Source organism: Gallus gallus, chromosome 14, assembly GCF_016699485.2.
Source record: "Gallus gallus isolate bGalGal1 chromosome 14, bGalGal1.mat.broiler.GRCg7b, whole genome shotgun sequence".
NCBI classification, from domain to species: domain Eukaryota; kingdom Metazoa; phylum Chordata; class Aves; order Galliformes; family Phasianidae; genus Gallus; species Gallus gallus.
In genome coordinates, this window is record NC_052545.1 from 1,665,482 (window position 1) to 1,690,052 (window position 24,571).

The 24,571-nt window shown below is 46.1% G+C and overlaps 1 non-coding gene across 14 annotated transcripts in view; it reads right to left on the bottom strand.

Moving 5' to 3' along the window:
- The window catches only part of LOC121106795, a 148,588-nt gene that overhangs the window by 77,116 nt on the left and 46,901 nt on the right, over positions 1-24,571 (bottom strand). Inside the window, exon 3 of one of the 14 annotated variants that reach the window (XR_005839840.2) lies at positions 22,810-22,885. The exons of the other annotated variants lie outside the window; for them this stretch is intronic. This is a non-coding gene — a transcript (uncharacterized LOC121106795). The remainder of the gene's footprint in view (positions 1-22,809; positions 22,886-24,571) is intronic. 14 annotated transcript variants of the gene reach the window in all.

Sequence of the window (24,571 nt, forward strand, 5' to 3'; positions counted from 1 at the left end):
ACTGGCTTTACAGTAAAACAGTTATTACCAATCTTGTTTTAATTGCCGGAAGACACACCACTGCTACGTTTTGTTGATCCTGAGGAGAAACAAACATGTTTTGTTTTGTTTTTCTCTTCTCTGGTTTTCCCCTCTGACTTCTCCTCCTTGCAGAAGCTGTTTTCAGGTAACAGCAGCACCTGCACCCAGAGAGCAGAGTTCTCTGCACCCATTCCCAAGCAAAGCCTCAGCTTTAGCATTTGCATCAGCCCAAGGTGGCTGGGTATGAACTCAAGATGCATCAGCGCCTTTCTACAGACCCTTTTCTGTTGTGCAGTCTCAGCGTACGTTGCAATACATATCTTAAGTAAAGATTTCAAAAGGTGCTCCTATCTGAGACTGAGCAGACAGGTCAGTTCCACAGCCCACACCCCCACTCAGGGAGCTAAATGCTGAAAGCTGTGCAAACCACACGTGTCAGACCTCCTCAGTTCACCAGCACACACAGGGCTGCTTCAGGAAAGAAGAGCTGAACTGCAGTTCTAGACAAGCATGAGTAGGCAAAGCACCGAGCTGTCCCTCGGGGCAAGCACTGCGTGTCCTCAGCGCAGTGCTAACGTGAGATGTGCGCCAAGAGATATGGAAAATACTTAATCCAGGATTAAGAGATTATGGTTCTCATAGGTTTCTGATGTGAAGTCAACTATAGATCAGTTTCTAAAGCTTGGATGTCAAAGGGGGACAATTCAAGTCGTGCATCTTTTGAGTCTATGCCATGAGCAGAATGTAAATAACTTGCCCTAGTGTCACATGGCCAGTCCCAGGGTTAATCCTAGAAGAGGAAATGAGTTGACCTCAAATAACATCCTAATCAAAAGCATTGCAGAGTTATGCACAATGATATGCCTGTACCAGGATCTACCGTTTGGGGCTGTTGGGGTTTTTGTGTTCTTGACTGACTGACATGAGCATGTTAGTGCTTCTCCTTACAAAGAGGAATATAAAGTGTGTGCATTCAGGCTTCTAAAGGTGAATGGGCTGGGACAACATGAAGCAAAGGGCATTATGGATTTAGTATTTTTCTCTTGGAACATTTATGAGGAACAAGAGAAAATAAAGAGGATGAAGTAGCTGATGTCCACAGAAATTGAGTCTTTCTCCCCTCGACTGACATACATTTATGTTTAGAGCACTTCCCTGAAGGAAATATGTTAAAGATAACCTACAGGGTTTCTACTACATTATGGACAAAAGTCTCCGTTAGCATGTTAGGAAACGTGGGCAGCATGCTGCACAGATCTGTTTCTGAGCATTCTGGCTGAGTGTTACAATGAAAGAATGTGAAATGATTCCAAACTTGTGCCATGACCACGATACAGACCAGCAAGGAGCAATCCATGCTGGCAGCCTGGTAACCAGCAGTCAGCTTCTTCTGCTGCCTCACTGGCAGAAAAGCCATAAGAGCTGGGACTTGGAAAAAGATGATAATTTACAACACAAAACTGGCCTTCATCAGCATCAAAGTACCTTCCACAACGTGGTAGTGTTGCTACAAGTTCTGTTGGCACCTACTAAGCATTGCTCCAAAGTTTCTTACATAATCAAATAATAAGAATTTGCAACTTCACTCTGTGTCGGTGTTTGGAATCAAGAATATCTGCCAGAAAACTTCTTGCTTTTATTCCCCTCATCAAAATAACTTCCACAGTGACAGGCAGTGGAAGAGCTGTTGCTCTGGACTCCCTTCTCCAACCACCTCTCTGCCTGCTCTTCCACTTTTCCCATTGCTACCTTCCCCTCTTTGCCCTTTCTCTACTCATCATTACACATTGGGACAACAAAGCCCAAGAAAGATGTTTTTATGCAGCAGATACTTGGGTTCTTCAGGACACGATCTTGTAACTTAATACACTTAGGGGATGTCCAATTTTTCCATGATGTTTCACCCTCAACTATGAAGGAATAAGACATGTCTGAAGAAATTGCCTCTGGACAAAGTGCTCCTGCAAGTGGGAACGGAGCCCTGCTCCTCACATCCAGAGGCAGGTGACCCAACACACATACTTCTAGATGTTATCTAATCCCAGGCACATAATAAAGATGCTTTGCTTCAAGCCTCTGGGTAAAGAGCTGCATAACGAGAACCACTTTAGAGGGACTCAGGAGAAGAACAAACTCCTGGCTCTGCACACAGCCTCAACAATATTCCCATTTACATAAACACAGCCCAAAATTTCTGTCCCAGTCAACAGGCTGCTCACCACTGCGATCAGAGAACCTCACCTCCTGACTTGTGCACAGGAATAGTTTGTGTACTGCTTACTTCTGCAGAATTCATTTTACACACAAGATAGTGAATGTGTTCTTCTAAAATAGGAACCCGCATTCCACAGCAGTATTTGCTAAGTGTTCATTGCACACACAGAAAGATTAACTGTTCAGGGTTAGCTTTGGAGACGAGCAGTGTTAACACTTGGCTTGCATGCAAATATATCGAGCACATGTTTTTTGCTAGAGCTGACAGGTGGTGCTTCTTTTGGAGAATAATTGAGATTAGGGTCAAAATGGCTGAATGCTTCATTTTCCTGTTCCAGAACTGGAAAATATAATAAGAAATAAACAGGTGCTTACTTTTCAAACTGTGTGCATAACAAGTTGTTGTAGAAGCATACCATGTAGCTCATGCCTCAGAAGGCAACTGCACACACTGGGTGGAGCTGGAAAGCACTTCTCCATCTCCAAAGTTACATAAGACAACATAGATAGAAATTCAGTACAGGAAACCACTCAATTCATGTTTACTCATTTCATCAAGAAAATTCATACCAACTACTGGCAGCTCAATAGCATTAAACTCATCTAACAGCAGATCCCTAAAGCAGGGCTGACCACCGGCCGGCAGCACCATCAGCATTCCAATCAACAGCAGCTCTAAAAGTCATGTTGGTTTACACCTTGCACTGCCTAGAACTAAAATGATTGATAAAACATTGCCAGAGGTGTGAGAAAAACAGCTGTGCATTGCTTACTATGCCACAAGTATAAATGCATCTACAGCAATTATTAATTATATCCAAAGCTCTGGTTGCATAACCAGTTTCAATACAGTATTAGCACTACCAATGTTAAAATTTACTTCTTGGCTTAATATCCCATCTTTAAGTTTAATTTCAAGCTATTTTAGATTCAAAATACAAACAGTCATTTCATTGAATTCTAAAAATGATTTGAAGTTTTGTAATTAGCTGAGCTATGATCCAGCTTTTAAACCACACAATCCAATTTTTCCATTAGGAAAAACACATACTTGTTACTTGCTGTTGGACACGAATTAAAATCGCTCCCTGCTTGGCAAGTGAAGCAGCAGTGCTCAGGATCTGCTCCCTCAAGCACAGATTCATACCCTCAGCCACCACCCAACACAAACTCCTGCAGTGCAGAGTCCCTCTCCGGCTGTTAGAAGCAGACGTGGCAATGAGAAGCAGCATCCCGACAGGGCAGGCAGGGACACCAGCACTGCTTCAGCTGCTGGCAGCCTAGCCTGGCTTTCCATTGCCCTGCATGGGGTGCTTCCTCACTGCTGGTTTACAACACCTGGAAAACCTCACCTTTACCCAAATCTCAAGCACAGGTTGTGACAACTAAATTAAGAATTAGAAAAGAAAAAAAAAATAAAGCCAAAGATTTCACTGGAAGTAGAACATAGGACTGTTTTTTCCTTAATGGCCAAAATAAAGTCTTTCTCTTTATGCGAACCACAGCTCAGCAGCATCACAGCAGCAGCAGCGGGAGCTTGGCTGTGGGTGCTGAAACACAGCTCTCCATAAATCACCCAGCGAGCCCTCACCACGCATGTGATAACACAGCTGACATTTCTTTTTCCCCCCCAGGATATTCTGAAGCCAATTAATCTGTGCAACAGATTAATGAGATGAAAGGACATCCTGACAGGTAGAGAACCCGTTACAACCATTTTGCCACATTCATATTGAATGTAAGAAGTGAATGTGCTGCATGGGGAATTTTTATTGATCACAGCCAAGTTGTAGTACAGATAACGAGTGCATCTAGAAGCCCTGGTGTGAGAGTGGTTCAGAGCCAAGTTTTCTATTATCTATTAACATCCTGACTACGCTGCACAAATGGGAAAGATATACCTTATTCTTAGTATTAAGCTAGCTGAATAGCACACTGTTTGTGAGCTTGTGCAGTTCAAATGCATTCCTGCTAACATGAAGTCAAGATTTTATCACTCACTTACACCGTGCTTGCAAAAACCTGATTGTTTTGCAATACCACCGGTGCTGGTGGGATCCAAGGAGTTTATGGACCTGCTGTGTAGAATCAGCCTTCCCCAGAAGCAGTCAGCTGGTGTAAGGCCAGCACACTTCTCTTCCGGAGCTTGTCACACAGTGCTGCTTCTCCTCTGCAGCCTGCCAAGTGATGACACTCATTTCACCCCCACAGAAGCACACAATACGTCTCCTGAGTGCATCTTTGTACGAAGTGGGCTTCACACATCTGGGATGTAAAACACACCTCCCAGAAGAGGATGGGCAGGAAGTGAGCCCTGCTGAAGGCTCAGCCAAGAGGATGTTTGGGCTCAAACCCCAGTTCTCCACCCAACAGGCAGCTTGCCATAGACCCACCTCTACATGGACCGGGGGGTCCAAAGCCCAATGCACCCAGGGCACTGTGATGGGAATTAAGGCCCAGCCGCCCAGAAGGACCAGGCTTTGGAAAGGATTCAGATCCTTCGCTGCCCTTCCATGTGCCAGGAAACAAAACACTTGGGGCTTTATACAGGCAGAAAGCGTTCCTCTTGCTCCGTGCCAGCTCCAATTCCATTTCAACACAGGCAGACTGGCTTCCTCCCTGTACTGCCCTGCACTGCCTGTCTCCTTTGACAGCCCCAACCGGCCCACGCAGGCTGCCAACCCGCTGTGAAAAGCAGCCTGTTCCACCAGAGCATAAACGGGCCTTCTTCTGCCCTCCCCTACTGGTTGACCCCCAGCTATCTCTCCTCTTCCCACACATGGAAATTGTTTTTGTGAGGAAAAACTCCAGCAGAAGCACTGCCCTCCACAGCAATCCCCCAACAGCCTCCTAAAACTTCGCACAAAAGATCTCTGTGGCCCATGGGGGTCACAAATCAACCCTCAGTTTTTGAGCTGGGTATCAAGCGTTCATCAGGGGCTGTGGGGACTTTAAATGGTAAAGAGTGAGCTAGGGCTGTTTTGTCACCATTTATTATGTTGATTGTGTATTTATTCCTCGAAGCAGGATTCTGCTTAATGTTCTGTGCTCTGACAAACCCTGGCAGCTGGTGTAAATGAGTTATAGTCCCATTTACCACCAAATCAAAGCCCAGAGCCAGATCAAAGCCAGATAAAAAAAATCATTTTTCTGTCACAGACTGGATGGCTTCTTCTCTGCCCTGTAAATAAAATTGATATTATTTCATCCAACTTCTATTTTCTCCTGATCAAAATATGATTATGTCTAATGCTATCCTGTCCAGGGCACTGAAGTTATACGAGATGTGAAAGCTTATTGATGTATTCAATTACTGGCTGCTGCTCCATTGTCTGCTGCGCAGAGACGCTCAGTTATCGGTTCTTTAGAGCTGTACGTTCCTGCCTAACAAAGTCATAACTCCCACAATTACCTGCCTGATGGATGGAAAACAGAAATATCTCACGGGTCCAATGCTGTTATCAGCTCTCCTCCATCTCCAAAATTGCTTTATATTAATGAGATGGGGACTATGAAAGAGGTACCACAAGATTTAATTATTTGTATTTTTCCTCTTACGGCACCAATGCGCTCACGTTTCTCAATATGCACAGTGGTTTTTCTCCCTACAAACACTACATTTCCAGAGTAAGAACTGGAGGAAACACAGTGAAATGACTTTCTGCAGCCTCAGGATACTAAGGCTCATGTACTGCTGTGCCAACCGCCCAGACACAACCGATCCCCACAGCACAGCAGCAGGAATCCCCCAGCAGCCTGCACTGACACCCTTGCCTTTAGTTAGGCTGACACACACAAACTGAGCTCTCAGGAGCCAAGTGCATCAATAGCTGGCACCCATATTACTTCTAACCACGCTGCAAATCAGTGACTCTTTCTCCCTATAGCATTTCAACAACAACTATCCACGCTTTGCAATGGTAAAGACTAACGAGCTGGCATACACATAATCCTGCTTTCCAAACACCAATACACTCTCACTGGCACTGTTTCCCCAAGAGCTCTCAATGAAGATTACATGGCTGCTGACATCACGTTTTCCCCCTCTGCCTTGGACTTTCAAGAGGTTTTTTTTAGAGGGAAACACCTCATCTTCCTGCAGTTTGCTCTGGTGGAAAGGCAAAGAAGGTCACTTTTCACAGTTGTTCTGTGATGCTACTGCTGCAGTAAACCTTTTAATATAAACAATACAACTGCAACACAGCACAGGTACCTTAAAGGCTGCAAGTGTGTGGTTCTGTGTTTGTTACGCACACACAAAGAAGAATTCAGCACTGTCTCTGTTAAATAGGGTTCCAGGTCTGCAGGGAAGTGGCAGAAGTAAGGCACACAGTGCAAGTACAGCAGCCTGAAAAATTCCTCAGCCTGTATAGAAGCGCTGCTGCTCCCCAAGTGAGCAAGCAGAACATGTAGCCAGCTGATATTAAGTATTCTCCTCTTAACATCCAGTAATAGATGATGTCTTCTAGGTTCAGTACAGGCAGAAGTTTGATGCTGAGGCTGCCTGGACTGCTGGGAGCGATTAGATCATCAAGTGACCCTTTCTGGCACTGCTGACGGCGTATCACATGCAGTTGGTGACATTTAATCCATCACCCTCTGCTCCCAGGAGGCAGTATTACGGAGCATGCAGTGACCACACAGCCCTGCCCTGCTTCTCCCACCTTGCTGTCTGCACCCCCAGCTGGCCATCGTTCAGACAGAAAGGGTTAAAGTGTCACTGTCACACACAGGATCTTGGGCAGCATTTCTCCCTCTCAACTTATCATTCTGCAGCAGTCTGACTGCTGTCACCCTCCTTTATTATATAGAGCTGACAGCAGGGGTAATCTTTGGTTCAACCGTGACAGCTTGTTTTATAAAGTCTTAGTGTGGTACAAGCAGCAATACTTGATATCACCGGCATATAGTTTGAGATACTCATACTAGTGCCAGAGATAACCTCAACGTCCCCCTCAGACACCAAATTAATTTTAGATGCATTAACACAGCATTTTAGCCTTCACTTTGTCTGCCACAACTCCAATCCCAGCAGGGCTCTGAGCACCTTGCCCAGTCATCAGCTTCTTAAATGAAGAATCACCAATTCTCTGCTCAGCTGCCTTCAGCCACTCCAGAAATTGTACAAGGACAAATGTCAGGGAAGATGAGGTCTTACTCTGCTGAGACCTGTAGGGCCACTGCTGAGGATCCTTGTTGGGATCACTTGCTTTGATGATGCTGTATCAGTAAGATACCGTGGCAACTTATGGAATATGTCATTTTTTTATCTCTCTGTGCGTCGTAGTTAATCCTTAGAATAAGGAAGGTGATCTGATGTCACTGCCCTGGTGAGGAAGCCACACCAGCACTGGTGACAAACATCCCAGGTCTCCCACCTCGAAGAATCTAGCCTGCTGCAGCCAGCAATGACTGAACAACTGTGAGAGGGTCATGGAGACAAGAACATAAACCGACTCAGAGATTACACCAGCACCACAACACTTACATGGTGAGAAGGACATTTTGAGGAGGGGATCTGTTACATCTAAGATCCGTGGTGTATTTCATTCCAAAGAGCAAAAACAACCATTTCTCAGACCAGAGTAGTTCAAAGACTAAGTAAAATCCTGGAACAACAGCTCAAAAGAATAGACATCTGCACCCTCAAATGATTCGGCTATTTGGACTTCCATCTTTCCTCCATAACTCAAACAGGGTTTCCCTCCTTTACTCAAGAGTCGGCAGATCCACCGTAAGAAAGTGCAAATCAAGAGAGTTCACTGGTATTTGTTTGGAAGCATGTGTTGCCACGTGAAGTGGATCTGCTTATGACATTTTCAGAAAGCTATGAATAATCATACATCGTTAAAGCTGTTGATTGAAACACTGCTTTGCCACGGCATTTCTAAGCAGTGGCATAAGTAAATGCAAAGACTCACTAGAGAAAAAACCTCAGCAACTGAAACTCAGTCTTATACCCCAAACCCTTTAAATCTTATCCCAGATTTAAAATGAAGAAAGGGAAGGAGGAGTTGCTGGCAAAGCCAATAGCAAGCTTCCATTGATCTCAGTGGGATCAGGTTTACTCCAGTAGCAGTAAATTCCTAAGAAATAAAGAGCATATGCTGCCTTTGGAAGGGAGCTTTAGGCTCCTTACCACACAAGGAATCTTCAAGTAGCTCTGTTCTTTGCATTAAAAAGGTGCTTTATCTCAAAGCATTCATAATATCAACCTATTCTCTGAGAAAAGAAAAGGAAGCAATAGAGATGTGTAATGTACACGTTGGGAATAAATCCATTTGTTTATAGAAATTAAGAACCAGGAGCGTGAGAAACTAAGATGAGGCTTCAGATAGCTGAGCACAGCTCATGCAACAACACGTTGCCATGAAGCTAACTGTCCTTTTGTTAAAAACCACTGAAAATGGAATCCACACTACTTGAAGATGACTGATGTGTCCCAATATACCATTTCCATCTTGCAAATGAGAACAATTTCACAGAATCATTAAGGTTGGAAAAGACCTCTAAGATCACCACGTCCAGCCATCAACCCATCCCTACCACACTCACTAATGAGTACCACGACTAGCACTGCCATACACAACATAGGGAAACTAAGGCAAAGAATGGAAACAGAGCAGGGTTTTATGCATTCTAAGACATCCCCTTCAAAACACCTCTCAGTATGGTGCATTTACCCATCTGATTGCTCAGGCAAAGCTGCCCTGCAGTAGGCACTGCTATTCGGTAGCAGCCTTTACTGTTCTATTGCACAGACCTCTGGTCTGAACTTGGGTCATCTGGCTTCTCAGCTGGATGCTTCTGAAAGCCAGGAGCAAAGCTACGGGTCTGCCTGGCTCCTGACGGTAAGTAGGTGCGAAAAATGACAATACGTTGAGATGAGGGGAAAAAATGAGAAGTGCACACAGTGGAATAAATTCTCCCTGCTGCCTTCTACATGCCATTCATTTTGGCCCTAACCCAAAATCCGCTGCATTCAGAAGATCTGGATTCATTACATTTGGATAAGGCCATTATTCATGAGAAATACTTCTGCTTCCAAGCACAGCCTGATTAAACATAACACAGCCACATCTCAGTGAATAGCCAGTCAAAAAGCAAACAACCCACAAGCAGAAATGTATTGCCAAGATTTAAGTGGTGAGCCCCTAGGAACAACCCCTCGGCTGGAATCAGGGTCACCTCAGACCACAGGGCAGAAAGGCAGCTAGCTCAGGAATGAATTCCATGTCATTGCATGCTTTAGCCAGCTCTCCCTGTGAACTAATTGGGCAAGAGTTGAGCTTACTTTGTGTTAATTTGACTGGGAGTATTTCGTAAGATTGCAGAACTCTGTAGCTTTTGAAGAGGGCAATCTGAGCTTTAAAAGCTCCCTTTTCTCCAACCAAAAATCCCTTTTCCATGGAATGGTTTGGGGTGGAACGGACCTTTAAGATCATCTAGATCCAACCCCTGCTATAGGCAGGGACACCTCCTGCTAAACCAGGTTGCTCACAGCTCCACCCAGGCTGGCCTTGAACACCTCCAGGGGACATCTGTAACCTCACTGAGCAACCTATTCCAGCATCTCACCAACTTCACAATAGAGAATTTCTTCCTAAAATCTATTCTAAATCTACTCTCTTCCACTTTAAAACCATTCCCCCTCATCCTGTCACTACCTGCCTTTATAAGAAGTCCCTCCACAGCTTTCCTGTCAGCCCCTTCAGGCACTGGAAGGCTGCTATGAGGTCCCCCTGGATCCTTCTCTTTTAAAGGATGAAGAGCCCCAGCTCTGAGCCTGCCAGAACATCTCTAAAGATCACATCTAGCAGAACCACTTTGACACCTGGAAGCACGCAATCAATGGGAAGAAACATAACTCCATACAGACCTGCATGTCTCAGAGCAGTGTCTGTCTATGCAGGGCACTGCTGCAGCATCCTCTGCCAAACACAGCCAGCTCTGCACCTGGCAGCACGATCAGAGCAGCAGCCAGCAATGGGCGCCCAGCACTGGCAGCAAACCAGCACACTGGCAGGCCCAGCCGTGCCCAAAACAACTGATAATTGCCTTGTACAATAGCATATGAATTCCACAGAGCTGTTGACCAAGATGCTGAGGAGAAGCAGGATGTGGGGCTGCCCAGGAGCCACCAGCTGGAGCTTCACGCAGCAATGTTCTCCTTTCTTTACAGTGTTGTTCTCTGTTGGCAACTGCTTTTTAGAGCTGCTGGCTTCTGTGAGTTTCTATCATATTCATTAAGAACTTGGACTGGAGCTCCAGCCTTCCTGCCAAGCAGATCTGGTGTGAAGGTAATGTCGCTGGTGGAACTATTATGTTGAAAATAAACCTTTCCAGCTCATATTGTCCAATGAGTTATTCAAAGCACTTCACATATCAAATAGTTCATGGAATATAGGTGAAACGATCCCCATTTACATTGATTGTGACCTCAATTTAAAAGCCAGAGGTGAAGACAGAAGCATTTGGATTTGTTTACTGTCTGGCAGGAAAGTTTTGGTGCTCATTTCGTCCCTAGAAAAGAGTCTGATAAAGTGGTCAAATACAAATCTCCCTTACAGACACTGCTTCCAGAAAGCAGTGTGAATACATGCATTATTCACATTGCTTTTTGGAGCAGGTGATTCTATTTCTGCCATAGCACGTGCCCTGCTGTTATTTAATGCTGTAATGGAGCAACCCTGGGACACACAGTCACCACCAGCAGCACCTCTTGCTAATTTAGCCTACATCACTGAGGATGTTGGAGAAGAAAACTTGTTAGCAATTAAATACCGTCCCAGAAGTCATTAAGAATATTAATGATACAATTATACACCCTGGATGTCCAGTCTGAAGCAGCAGAAATAAGTCATGAAAATAAAATGTGGCCAAGAGGTGCATTTCAGAAGCAGCAGAAGAGATTTCTTACCAGAAGAGTTGAAGTTAATGAAGTGAAAGCTGCGGTACCTTCCAGAAGCAGCAGTGAATGCTCAGCAGCAACACCTGCTTTGCCCGTTTGCTTCTGTAGGGCAGAAATTCATAGGGAGGTCTTCAAAATTGTGAAGGCAAATGATTTTGAAGTCAGGACTGAGCTCCCAGGTCTGAGAAAAAGCCAGACCTGCTTCAAGGGAAATAACTGCATTTTGTTCATCCACACCGGAATATCACCCTGGACTCAAATCTCGTGGTACTGATGGCCACAAGTTTCAAGCCTCCAGGGGTCATCCTTTTTAAACGCTGCTGTTCTGCTTTGTGCCACTTCTCCCCCAAACCCAACACGCCACAGCACTCCTAACCAGACACACTTCTCTGAGAACAAACCTGTCTGTGTGCCGTGCAGCTGCCCCACGGGGGCTGGCAGGTCTGCTAGCAGAGCCATGGCTGCCAAACAGGGCCAGAAAGTGACAGATCTGGGGTTTGGACCAGAGAAAATATTTATGAAACGTATGCAGTTGTATTTTAAAGGAGCTTTCCTTAGAGAGCCGGCTTACTCTGATTGCTTTTGGTTTTCAAAAACAAGAAGTTGACATTTTCTGCAGGAAGTGCAGCATTTTCTGATTAGCTCTAATAGCCACCTTTGGGAGATGCTGCAATTTATCCCAGCATTTGAAGGAGCTGAGTGCCATTAATTGCTATTCACGGGGGTATTAAAGGCACTCGGTACCTTGTGAAGATGGGAACTAGAAATCAGGCTGCAGGCCGGGATTGAGCAAAACACTTCAGCAGGCACTGAAGGCTGAGCTGCACACAGACCGCTGTGCCTGCAGACCCAGAGCTGTGCACGATGCACCCCACGGCCTCCACTGAGCGCCCACTGGCAAAATCCAGAGGCAGCGCTCCTCTTGCTTTGAAATGAGGTATCCCACACACACACCTTACCTGCTGCCAGAGCTCTCCAGGTTTTTTCCCCTGTTATCACTTCACTTTCTTCATATTTCTCACAACTATCCCCTCCAAAGTAAGTACATCTCAGCCTGGTATTAAAACAGATATTTTGTTACCCCAGTAAATCAGATCTTGATGATGCCAAAGCTACAATAATATGTAATTCTTGTCAAAAGAGTCACTTATTTTGTTTCCTATCCTCAGAGACATACTCTCCAAGTTTGTTTCTGATGGAAACAAATGAAGGCAATGATTTGTCTTGAATAATAAAGCACCTGCAGCTGCAAGCATCCTTTAGAATGATGGCTTACCATTAGCAGAAATGCTTATATATTCCGAGCACCCCACATGCCTTGCAGGTAGGATGCCAGGGGCTGTGCCATTTACCTTAGTTTCTCATCATTTTTCGTTAACAAGAACATCAAGGATGCAGTGCATACACCACCCACCCAGGAGTCCAGATGCACTTTAAGCAGTGACCTTTGAATGAGCCCCCTCTGCCCCTAAAAAGTCAATAGGAAAGATTTCCTTAGACTTCAATCATGTAAAATCCGTAGCACACAGCTCCCTCCTGGGACCTGCAGGCACTGAGCAGGTGGGAGCCAGGGCTGGGCACTGCTAAACGCTGCACAACTGCAGGAAGGCTTTTCAAAGCAGTTGTACGCACGGCTATTCCCCAGGACAGCAAAGCTCTGAGCACCAACTGCCACGTTTGTCTCTGCTCCACATCCCAGTGAGGTGAGACCTACGAGCATCGTCTGTGAGCAGTAAAGGTACAGAGTGAGCATGAAGCAGCAGTGAGCTGTAGGGCTCTGCCACCCTGCTGGTATGAGATCTGGAAGCAGCGCTCATGGCACAGGCATACAGCAAGCACCTCAGCTCCATTCTAAATACATTAACTCATCATGGAAAACACGACAATAAATCGAACAGGAATGAGTGAGGGATTTCCACAGGCGTGATCATGCTGTAAATTATCATAAAGCTCCTGCACAACTAGAAAGGAGAAGATTCTAGCAGTATAATTTACAATTTAGAAAGCTCAAATAATTACCCGAGTCACTAAATACTCATTAAGGAAATAGAAGATCCCTTTCTATAGCAGCTTTAGCTTTTCATCACATTTATGACAACAGCCAGGTGAGCCTCTGCTCCTCACCACCTGCACCTTCGGCAATCCATTAAGGCACAGAACCTCCCTGCAGGCAGTGCTTCACATGGCTGTCTGAGTCAGCATCACCTCCAGCTTCAAACTCACGAGCCACAGCACCAGTGCAAAGTTACTATTAAACCACTTACTGCAAATTAATAAGATTCATAGTTGAAAAATGCAATCTTGCTTCTCTTGGAATAAACGTGCTGCCTTCACACGGCCTGAAGCTTAAAGAAACGCACAGCTGTACACACCAACCTCAGAACTGAGGTCATCAGTACGAGCACACGTACTCTGCCCATACCTGGGTGAGGCTCTTCCCCATCTCCATCTCATATCCTGGTTCTGCCTGCAAGGGAGAGTAATCAAAGCACAAAATCTATAAGGCCAATTTCCACTGCCTTCCTTGGAGCTGCATGCAGTCACACTGTGGTCTTCAAAACTGCACACACCTGACCCAGAAACATATGGCCAGGAGGAGCTGTAGCTGCTGTCTTCTCCAGCACAGCAACAACCACCTCACTGCTTGCCTCTCAGGTAGGGACAACTTCACCATGCATTTGCTCCACACCCAGCCCAAGTGCCCAGCCAGCAGGCACCAAGCACTGCAGGAAGCTGTGCTCCAGCCGTGGGGTTGCAGCCAGTACCCCACACCCAGAGCAATAGGCAGCCTGCACACAGCTGCCAGCACAGCACCAGGGCAGCAGCAGCTTCCAAGTGTTATTTCAGGTACGTGTCCCAGAGCAATGTCCCCACGGTGCCCGCTGGCTCTCACCAGGATGCACGGGGCTGGCAGTGGGAGAAGAGAGCCAGCAGCTCTGGTGCCAAGCAGGGAGATAAGGAGAGTCACATTTAGTTGCTATTTCTCTGGGCGCCCTGCATGGCTTTTCCTCATCCTCATTGTCAGTTTATTCCAGCTGACGCACTTCTACCTTTTGCTTTGCTCCTTGCCATGAAAGGCTATCCCTAATTCCTCCTCTGCCACTCTTCTGTCCTCCCCTAAGTGCCTTCCCCTCTGCTCACACCCATCACAGGACCCCTTATAGCCCTGCTAGCCCAACAAGCCCACCTCCACCCACTCAGAGGGACAGAGACATACTCCTCACATGGACATTCTATTTGCTACATAGCACATACTACATATCATCATCCTAACCTGTACATAGGAAATCATAGAGAAGTGCTTAAGAGGTCCTAATCTGCACCTGCATATCCAAGTCAGCACCAAAACAACTCCTAACAGATGTTTGTCCAACAGCCATCAAAAAGCTCTGTGGGTAGAGGTGTTCCTTACCCTGCTTGGTTGGGCTGTGCACAGGAGTTGAGATATTAGGTAGTGGTGTGGGTGAGCTGTTATGGCAAGTTCTTGCAAGCCTGTGCACAGGGCTATTGTAATGTTCCAATATGATTTTGCTGTGGGTTGCTGAACTAATATGAAATTCTGATTGAATCTGTGCTGCCAGTGGAAAAAGCTGGAAATCAGTAAACACTGAGAGCAGACAGCTGGGAGAGCACCAGGCAGAGCACCGCTACAGGGAAAGAGAAAAGCCTTGAAGAAATGCTTCGGAGCAAACAAGCTCTGCTCAGCCCTCCAAAGTTACTGTGGGAACATCTGCATTCGTCATAGGGATCCCTGCAGCAGACTGAAGCCATGGGTTATATATCCTCTAAAGTTCATTGAAATGAGAGGAGAAAAAGCAGAGGAAGATTGTTCCGGGAGCTTCACTTGTGCCTATAAGGGTTATTCTGCTTTATGAGAAGTACCCTCAAACCTCAGAAGCTTCTTACACAACCAGAGCTTTCTACACAGCCAGTCTGGGTCCATTTCCATGCATTTTCATGTGTCTTTGGCAAAACCTCGAGAGCTGTCATTCTCCAGCAGCAGATTTTAAGGGAACTGACTTGGCTGAAGCACACCGACTGCAATGCCCTTCTCGTTGCCTTCCAGCAGCCTGCATGCTGAGCTTCCTTCACAAACACACCGACCTCACAGGGCTCACACTGTTGCTTTGGCCACAAGGAGGCCTTTTCTCTTGCAATAAGCTTTCCCCAGAACATCCTGCATGCAGAAAGCTGTGCACACCATCCTGCTCCCAGCCATCACAACGCACCTCAACCCATGCTCAGTTTATCCTGGAAAAGCATATGGTTCAAAGGAGCAGAGTGGGGATTGGGATTAGGGATAGAACAGAAAGTGAGGATAGGTTAAGATCCCCTTTTTGTTTTTTAAGCCATCTACTGAGTTTTCAGTCCACCTCATTTCTCATCCATTAAGTCTCACACGCAAGGCATTGCAAGATCCACCCTCATGCTGATGTAACAGAGTTGTGACCAGGCAGTTTTACTGCTCTGTGACTTAGTTCCCCACACATGAGAAAAGCTAATTTTTTAAAATAAGTCATTAAGATGAAATAATAACATTCAAATTGCTTGGTATTACTGTGATAGACTGTGCAAGCAGAACATGCTCCAGGCACCGCTCATTTTGAACAGGACGTAGTGCAAAACAGCTCTGTACATCACAACAAGAAAATCTGATTTCAAATTAGAACAGTATTTTTGTATTTATTTCATTATTTTTCCATTAATGCCTTTGCTTTTTTTCTTCTCTCCCTAAGAGGACATTCAATTTCTTGAAGTGATTCAACAAAAGCCTCTTTTAAGCCTTAATTTCTCTGAATGAAGCAGCCAATTTCTAGACTAAATAATGATTACAGCTGCCATTCATTCAAAAAAAAAAGCAATCTTATTCTGATCAGGACCCACCTCTCAGCTTTGAATTTAAATTGAGATTGGCCACCATTCCTGACTATGGTTACTTCTAAAATAAAGAGGGTCTTGCTGCCTGCAGGAGATGTGTGAGCTCTTCCCATCCCACAAAATCACATTAGACCATTGGAGCTTGGAGCACGAGTCTCCTTAAAATGGATTTTACTATTCACCCCCTGGAAACACAAAGAACGGACACTAATGACAGTAATGGATTAATCCAAGGAGAGTGCCACAATGACCCCCACTTAGTTCCTGCTCCAATGGGTGTCCCACAGTCCTCCTTCCTTTATTCCTACAAACAAGGATGCTTGAGTTGAAGAGAGGACATTGAAATCAGAAGAGGCCAAACCCTACAAAGGCAATTCTGTCCGTCATGCCGTGCAACACAGCAGAACAGACAAATCAGATGCACCAGGAGTGAAGTCCAGAACTGCCATATCTTACAGTATCGCATTTAAGAAGCTACATTTGAGAATACCTTGCCAATGTTCACATCAGATACATTTTGATAGCACCACAACACAGTTCTGAACTACGTATGAGTATGGATGACACCAAAATAGCCGTTATGGTAACTCAGATTGGACTGCAGTGTTGCATGGAGGAAATGTGAACATGCCTACTCAGCAACAGCTCTGGCAATGGGATTATCCATGGGCTGCCTTCCTAATGGTGTGTTAACCTTCTTCTGGCAAAGACCGAAGAACGCAGTACAGATAGCCTGTAACAGAACTTGCTTAATACAATTTAACAGACAGAAGTACCTGAGAACGTATCAAAAGAACATTTAAAACTTGACTTCAAATTCAGTGTTGAGCACTGAAGATGTGTAGCAGCGATCACTGCGTTAACGAGCTGCGCCTCTAAGAGCAAACATGAAAGAGTGCGACTTTAGTCCAACTGAGAACCTATTTCTAATTCTACCAGATTTTTGCCCTGCAGCCAGACTGAAAGATTTAGGTCAACTTTAAAGAAAAAAATAAACGGAGATTTTGATCACAGTTTATTGCAGAAACTTTGGACCATTCACAAGCCATTGCCTTTCCTCCTAACGCAAGCACCGAGTGTTGGGGCAAAGCAGTACCTTTACCGTAAGGAGATTCAAACAAAGCACCCGATTTACTCAGCCCAGCGAATGGCAAGTTGCAGCAGTCCACGTTCAAAGTATTAAGAGCAATGAAGAGCTGTTTGAAGATCAGAGCGGTACAAAGGAACAGAGCCTTCCAGCTCCTTGCCCGGGAGGAGTGGCACAGGATTTGACTACAGAGAACAAGCAGCTTCAAAAGCAGCGAGTCCACAAAGTCCCCTTGACTTTTCCACAGAGGAGGAATCATTTAATTGCATCAAACTGAACCAGCTCCCACCCCACTTCCCTTACCAGGAGTGACTTCTGAGTAGGAGTAGAAAGGAGAAGGTGTACAGAGTCAGTCCTGTAACACCTAGAAGGGCAGATGGCAGGGATGGCAGATTCCATCCGCTTTGTTTGCTATCCTGCACCAACACTGGCAGTGGTGTAGTTCAGTCTCTGCACATCAGCAGCTCCTCTCACCCTCTGCTTCAGCTCCCACTGCAGGGAATGGAGCTCTTCCCCTCACTGAGGCTGTTTGGAACAATCCAGTGCAATCAAAAGGAATTTGGAGGCTGGAACTGCTTCTCACTGTTATTTCCTAAATTGAGCATGAAGAACATAGTGCAGAACAGCCTGTTGGGAAAGGCACAGCACTATCAGTTTGGAAACAGAATTGTTGTCTGTTTAGAACTGAGTGCCTCATTTCAGAATGGCCATCAGTGCAAAGTGCTCAACACCTCTTCCATGGGCACAGTGCTCAGTTCTTCCATTTAGTGAATACTTCCATTATTTACTGTGGGTTTTCTAATCAGTGTCTTGAGGGCTTGATTTCTTATTATTTCATTTTCACATCAAAGGGACAGCAGTCACCTAAATCCAACAGGTGGCGAAAATTGGGAAAGGGAACGCTTGAATGCAGTTCAAATGCTTGATTCATTACCTGCTGCTTCCCAGTTCACGTGGACCTCAGGCCACGTTGGTCATCATCACACTCTGAGGAAGATAAGCTTTGTATTCCACTTAGCTAACTTACATTTCAGACACACAGCAGTGAAAGCATTTCCAAACGAGACAGCATCAAGCATTGGAATTGCAGTGATCGTGGAGCACTGAGTTGGTTCCTGCCTAAGAGAAAGCAATATGACAACAGCACAGCCAACCTGAGGCTCTGCAGTCAGTCCTACGTAGGTAGCTGTAAATTACAGTATGCTCTGACATTCTTTACCAAATACAACATTAAGCTGACAAATTATACTAATGCAGTAAGATTTTAAGGTGTATCCACACTGCAGCATGTGTAAATTTCTCAAATAGAAGCCGATGTTTGCTAATATGGTACGATCTAAGTTAATAAGATCAAATTATGTCTGATCATACTACATTAGAAAATGTCACATCAAATTAGTCACTTTCAGAATTATAATGAAGCACAGAAAGCAACCAAAAATAACTTTTCCAACACAAGTAAGCAGCTGAAACCAAAACCTGAGCTAAATACCAAGTCTCTGGAGAACACTCCCCGAATTCAAGGTTAGCAGGGCTTTCTCTTCAGCCTTATTTCATAGGGCTCCCACACACAATTTAAATCTGGGTTTGATTCAGAGAAGGGTCTGATCTTGCCACTGTCTGAGGTTGCCAACAGAAGCTGGAGGTAAGGGAGGAAAGGAGGTGGCACAGCATGGCTGACTCAGGGCTGCAGTCACTGCATTGGTCCCAGGTGGGAGAAGCCACAAAACCCCACCGTGAGAGCTTTGGAAACAGGAAGCTCCTTAAAACATCACTAAGCTTTCCTCCTTACAAGTGTAACTGGTCAAAACTCCAGGCTTAGTAGGTTGGTTTCCTCCCCTTCACCATGTCTGTTACTGAAGCCAAGTACTCACTAAGTGCACTTCTCATATAAGCCCACTGATCTGCAAACACACAGAGCTCGCCTGCTACAGACAATAGGAAAAGATCATCTGTTGGCACAGGAGGGCCCATGTCATGCTGAGGAACGTGATGTGTGCAGACATCCCTGCCCATGTGCAGGACATCAGCCCCATGGAGCAGCCATCAGCACATGCAATAGAGCCACGCTCACAGGAACAGCCCATCCATCAGCTATTCTAATGAAAGTACAAAGGAAAAAGCAGCCCAGAAGAGCACGGAGCAGGAGAACTTTCTTCTGCAAGGCCAAGCACAGCCTCGGTAGTGGGGAGGGATTCTGCCCCATTTATGCCATTGGGCAAAGCAGAGCCCAGGACCGCCTCAGCCTCGTGCTGAGATAAGGGACATTTGAAAAAAGAAATAATGCAATGGCTCTGTTTCTATTGTTACCCAACTAACACATACACAACATCACTACAGCAAAGCCCTCCGAACAGATCACCTTCATTCTGTGCTGACTAAATTAGTGGAGCAAAAAACCCAGACCTTGCAAACAGAAACCGGGGGAGCAAAAGCTGGAGTGGCAGTAAAGATCTAACAGAATGTTTTGAGAAACAAAAGCACCACACAGAAGAGATGCCTGCTGCACAACCGAGCGATTCCAGCTGCTTTTTCAGCAAGGTGGAACAAATACGCACTGTTGTGACCTGTAGCATTTAATATTAATTCCCATTATTTAGTATACATTGGCACATGCTTCAAAGGGCATTCCCCCACAAAGGCTCTCCCATCCCCCGTTGCTCATGACTTTTGTTTATTTGTGTGATATTTGTTTCTTTTTAAATCCAAGCTGTCTGCATGAATTTTAACTCAATTACGGGTGTTTGTATAAGGCAGTCTGTTGAGGGACAAAGTTGTTGATCCCCAGAGGAAGCATTGTTCTGATCCTGCCTGTATTTCAGTAGATTAGGTTTAAACCAGACCTATCATCAAAACACACTCGCTACCATACAAGCCTGATGTGTGCTTTGGTTTGAATGGAGTCGTTATGATAGACCAGCCTTTTGTTATTAGCAATTATGAACACTTCTGTTGGATCCCCGTATGCTAATGGGCTAGGACTGCTTTGTCATCTGTAAGCCACTGTGTTATTCTGCATTTCCTCCTTCTAATCTTTCCTCAGTCCTGCAGGATTTCAGCAGCACTTCACCATCATCCTGTTATAAACTTGCTCTCCCTCGGGCACGTGGCAGTCCCATTGGGTACGCGAGCATCGTGTAAAGATCAACCTGTGACAACATAAGCTCAGCCAAAGAACAAACACTTTGAGAGACAAAAAACAAAAGCACACGGGAGGAGGGGGGAACAAAAGAAAGAAGGGAAGCATTATTTGCAGCATCTGCTCTCACATGTTTGGTGGTGCATATCGGAGCTGGATGGCACATCACTGTGAGCTCCTGCTTCTGACCCACTGGGAGCAGCTGGGACAGCCAACCCACCTCAGCAGGACAGGAAAAACTCCCTTTGCTCCAACAGGCAAAGGCTGTCCTCCTCATTTAGTCAAATCAAATCGGAGGCTCCTCCTCTCATAACAAACAGGTCCCTGCTTATTACATACACGAGCACTTTCTGTAATATTATTTGGCTGCATACTGACATGACTTAAAGATGTTTTTAATGACCCCTGCTGGTAGGACCCAAGTGCCACTCTTATCACCTCACATTCACTTGAAGTCATTCAGACACAAGAGCTTGCAAGCAACGTTTTCTGTCATCGCTTAAGAGTGCAGAGCTCAGCTTACACCCACTAACACCAGTGTAAATCAGGGGCAAACCACTCAAGCCAACCTTCTATATGCCATCACTTACAATCAAGAGCTTTAACATAAGTTAAAAGCTAATTCCAGCTAATTAAGCACAATTCAGTGACCCCAACACAGTAAGCACGCATAGCAAAACTGGCAACAAAGATCTCTTGGCACCGGAGGCAGCACGTGCTGCTAACACACAGGGAATCAATGGCACTTTAATCAAAGCCAGCTTCCCACAAGTCACAAACCCTCTCTACCTGCTTCTGGCTTCAGTCTTTGGTCACTCTTCTTTGCACCCAAGCCCATCTCTCAGGAAATGATTCTGTTATGATCCTCACACAACATCAGCAAGCAGCAAGAACAGAAATGCAAGCTGCTCATATATTAATTCATGGTCACAACACATGGACAACACTGTGCAGGTCTCTGCCAGCCATGGAAAGATGGAACATCAATTGGTCCTAGGAGGGTTTCAGAACACAGCTGTAATTAGATGACTTTCTCCTAAACAGGCTGTATGGCAAACAGGTATACGACCAGAGAGATTATCACATTACAAAGGAATAATGAAATAAAGATCTTACCTGTGTCCTGGGCTCACAGAAGGGCTCCAAGAGGAGTGATCTCCAGATAGAGACCCATCCTGCTTGGGAGTCAGCCCTTAAATGGGGCCTAGGAGGGGTGCAGCCAGGATCCACCCCTTCCGGTCACTCAGGTGAAATTGCCTTCACCTGTGCCCCTGCGGCTGACTCAGCACTCGCCTCAGGTGGTCAATCAGAGGTTCAGGCTGTGATTCAACAGTTCCCATACTCAGGCAAATTTAAAGCTGAAAATCACTTACATGAAATTGCTTTAAAATACATCAGTGCCAAATTAAACTGAACATAACCCCAAGTGTTGTTTGCTTTTTAAATAGGGGGTAAAAGACTGCAGAAACCATTTTTTTTTCCCCACGTGTTTAAGTTCTTTGGCTGAGATTTTCCAAGGCAAATGGTGACTTCATTAGCCCATGCCCATTAGCCTTGAGTGAGGATTAGGCACAGTAGACCTTCCATCGTCTTCAGCTATTGCACCATAGGATTTAGGAGCAGAAATAAGACCGCTCCTCTGGGCTTCAGAGCTGAGTCATGGTTATGAGCAAGGAAATTAAAAGAGGTCTTCGTTGACTGCAGGAGAATTCTGACCTATCTGAAGATGGAAACACAGAAAGGCTTTTGGTTTACCACCCCTGGGCTCACACACCCCGAGCACTGCCCCGGCAGCAGCCCTTCCCCCGAGGCTGCGCTCACCCCGGGACACGAGGGCTGCCCGCATCGCGCCCCACACCTGGGAAGCAATCAACACTCAGCACGACTTACAGAACAACGATGTCAGCGGTGGGCAGAGCTCCCCTGGCTGCGGGCACAGCCCGGGCTCTGTGCTGCCTCGTGCCCCGGCTGGCCCAGCACACCCCACATGTTCTCAGCTTCACTACCGTCAGCATTACTGAGCAATCCGCTTCAGGCTCATCTAGCGCTCTCGAATTAAGGGACAGAAGAGCATTTTCATCCTTCCTTGCTAAGGAGCAGCCCTCGGTGACCGCCGTGAACGGAGGCCCTGCAGCGAGCCCGTTAAACCTCCAGCCGCTCAACCACTTCTCGTTTTCAGCTCTGGACGTGGGGCAGACCTGAGTCAGGACGGCGGATGGCGGGGTGGTCCATGAATTTAAATGCCACCCAAAGCCGAATTATTCTGTTTCTATGCCAAGGCTACACCGAACAGACAAAGCGCAGCCCATTCCCCGGGCATCTGCCCCAGGCTGCGATTAAACAGACACGTCCAGCATCTGCTTCCTTCTGCTCCACACACAAAGAGCCTCCCTTACACGTGCGCGCTGCTAATTAACGAGCCCCATACAGTCAATTGCTCCTTTCAAGAGGCAAAAAAGCCCCAACGTTACTCATCCTTCATTCACACTGAGTATTTCCAAGGCACTGTCACAGGAATCAAAACAAAGCCCCTCATCAGTTTGGAAGCTCCAGCCGTACCTCACGCGGCTCCTGCCGCCGTTGCAGACGCCCGTTCCCATCGCACGGAGCAGCCATCGGAGCGCAGCCTCCATCCCTGCGGGACAGACGGAGCGGCTCAGTCAGCGCAGTGCCCCATCCCGGGGCAGGCAGCTCTGTGTTACAGCCCTCAGTAAAAGCGCCCCAACGAAAAGAAGGACAGGAAACTGAGATCTGGGGACACTTCGGAAAAGCTTTCTGCTAAGATGCCTTAACTTATCTCAGATCTATTACACTGTTTCATTAATGTTTCTTTCCTTCCTTCCCATTCTCCTGATCTGCCTTCTCCCTGTTTGACTTCTTTTCCTTTCCCATAGGAGACACAAGAAGCAAACATAGCTCCCTAGCATCAGCTTCCAAGCAGGCCTTCAAAAACAAGGCAGCAAGGTTTACAGCACTGCAATAAAAAGGCAGCTTCCACCATAGGCTCCTTTACTCAACACCAGCCACCCTCATAAGGACCAAAAGGGAGATGAAGAAATGAAGCGCAATTTTCTCCCTGCTTTAAAGCCTTACCGAGTTCAGCCTCCACACAGCCAAGCAAGGCTGCTGGAGAAAAGTCATTTTGTGGTGTGTAAGGGAATCCCTTAATTAATGGCAGCTGTCCCTGTCCCAGCACTCCCTGCTCTGTGCTGAAGGCATGCATGCAGCTGTGGTCCCTCTTATGCTAAAGAGGAGGACTTAACCCCTTCCCTGCTAACCCCAAATGAAGGCTACAGAGCCCACAGAGCAGACGAAAAGCGAATGAGACCAATGGCATCTTATGTAACCTTGTGCACATGATTGTTATCAGCTTCACAGCTGAAACTGATTTAATTTCTAAATAGAAACTATTGCCAGACTTTGCTCTTCCCCTGTGGAGTGACCACACCACATGTCATTCTGGTTGCCTGCTTTAATTTCCATTTTCTTATTTTGTGGGGTTTCATCACCTGGCAATGAAATGCAGTCCCCTGAGGTTCCCAAACAGCACTGAGTTGGGGAGCTCAGTACATCTGCAGCATACAGAGTAGAGATAACAGATGGTGGGTTTGCGTTAGAGTGGTGATTCCAACTGGGCAGGTGCTTTAAGACAACCTCCCAAAGACTCCCAGATATTCTGCAGAGAGGTGCGGGGCATGTGAACTGGAATGTTCAGGTCTCTTCAGAAGTATTTTCCTCTGTGTCCAGTAATTGCAAAAACAAGGCAGTAGGGGAGGCAGCAAATATGGAATGGACTGTGCACTTTCACTGTGTTATTGTGCTAGCTGGAGCAAAGGGAGATGCATTCCCATCTCCCCAGTGCACAGCTCCTCAGCCTCAGGGCTCCCAGGCACACCAAGTGCATCCCACTTCACAGCCTCACCACTGAGGAGCAGGTCTCACTCCCCACCATGCTGCTCTATGCGGGTGCATTTCATTGTTTTACAAAGACAAATCCCCATGTGGAGTTACAGAAAAAGAGTTCTGTAAAAGCCAGCACAAACCTCCCCCTCCCATGGAGACAGAGCTGCATCTGCCATTAGCACATCTCAGATCTGATCTGGGACTCTGTAAGTGCAGGACTGCACTGTGAGCTCCTGCGTGCCGTTTGGCAGCAGTGGACATCACTGTAACACAGTGAGTCTGTAGCCCCCTCCCTTTGCCCTGGGAAGAACTACAGGCGTACTCAGCACAACCTGGCTGGGCTGCAGCCTTTATTCCTCATCTGGATCTGGTCACTGAGGAAGTAAAGCACCCTAAATATATTTTGAAAACATGACTT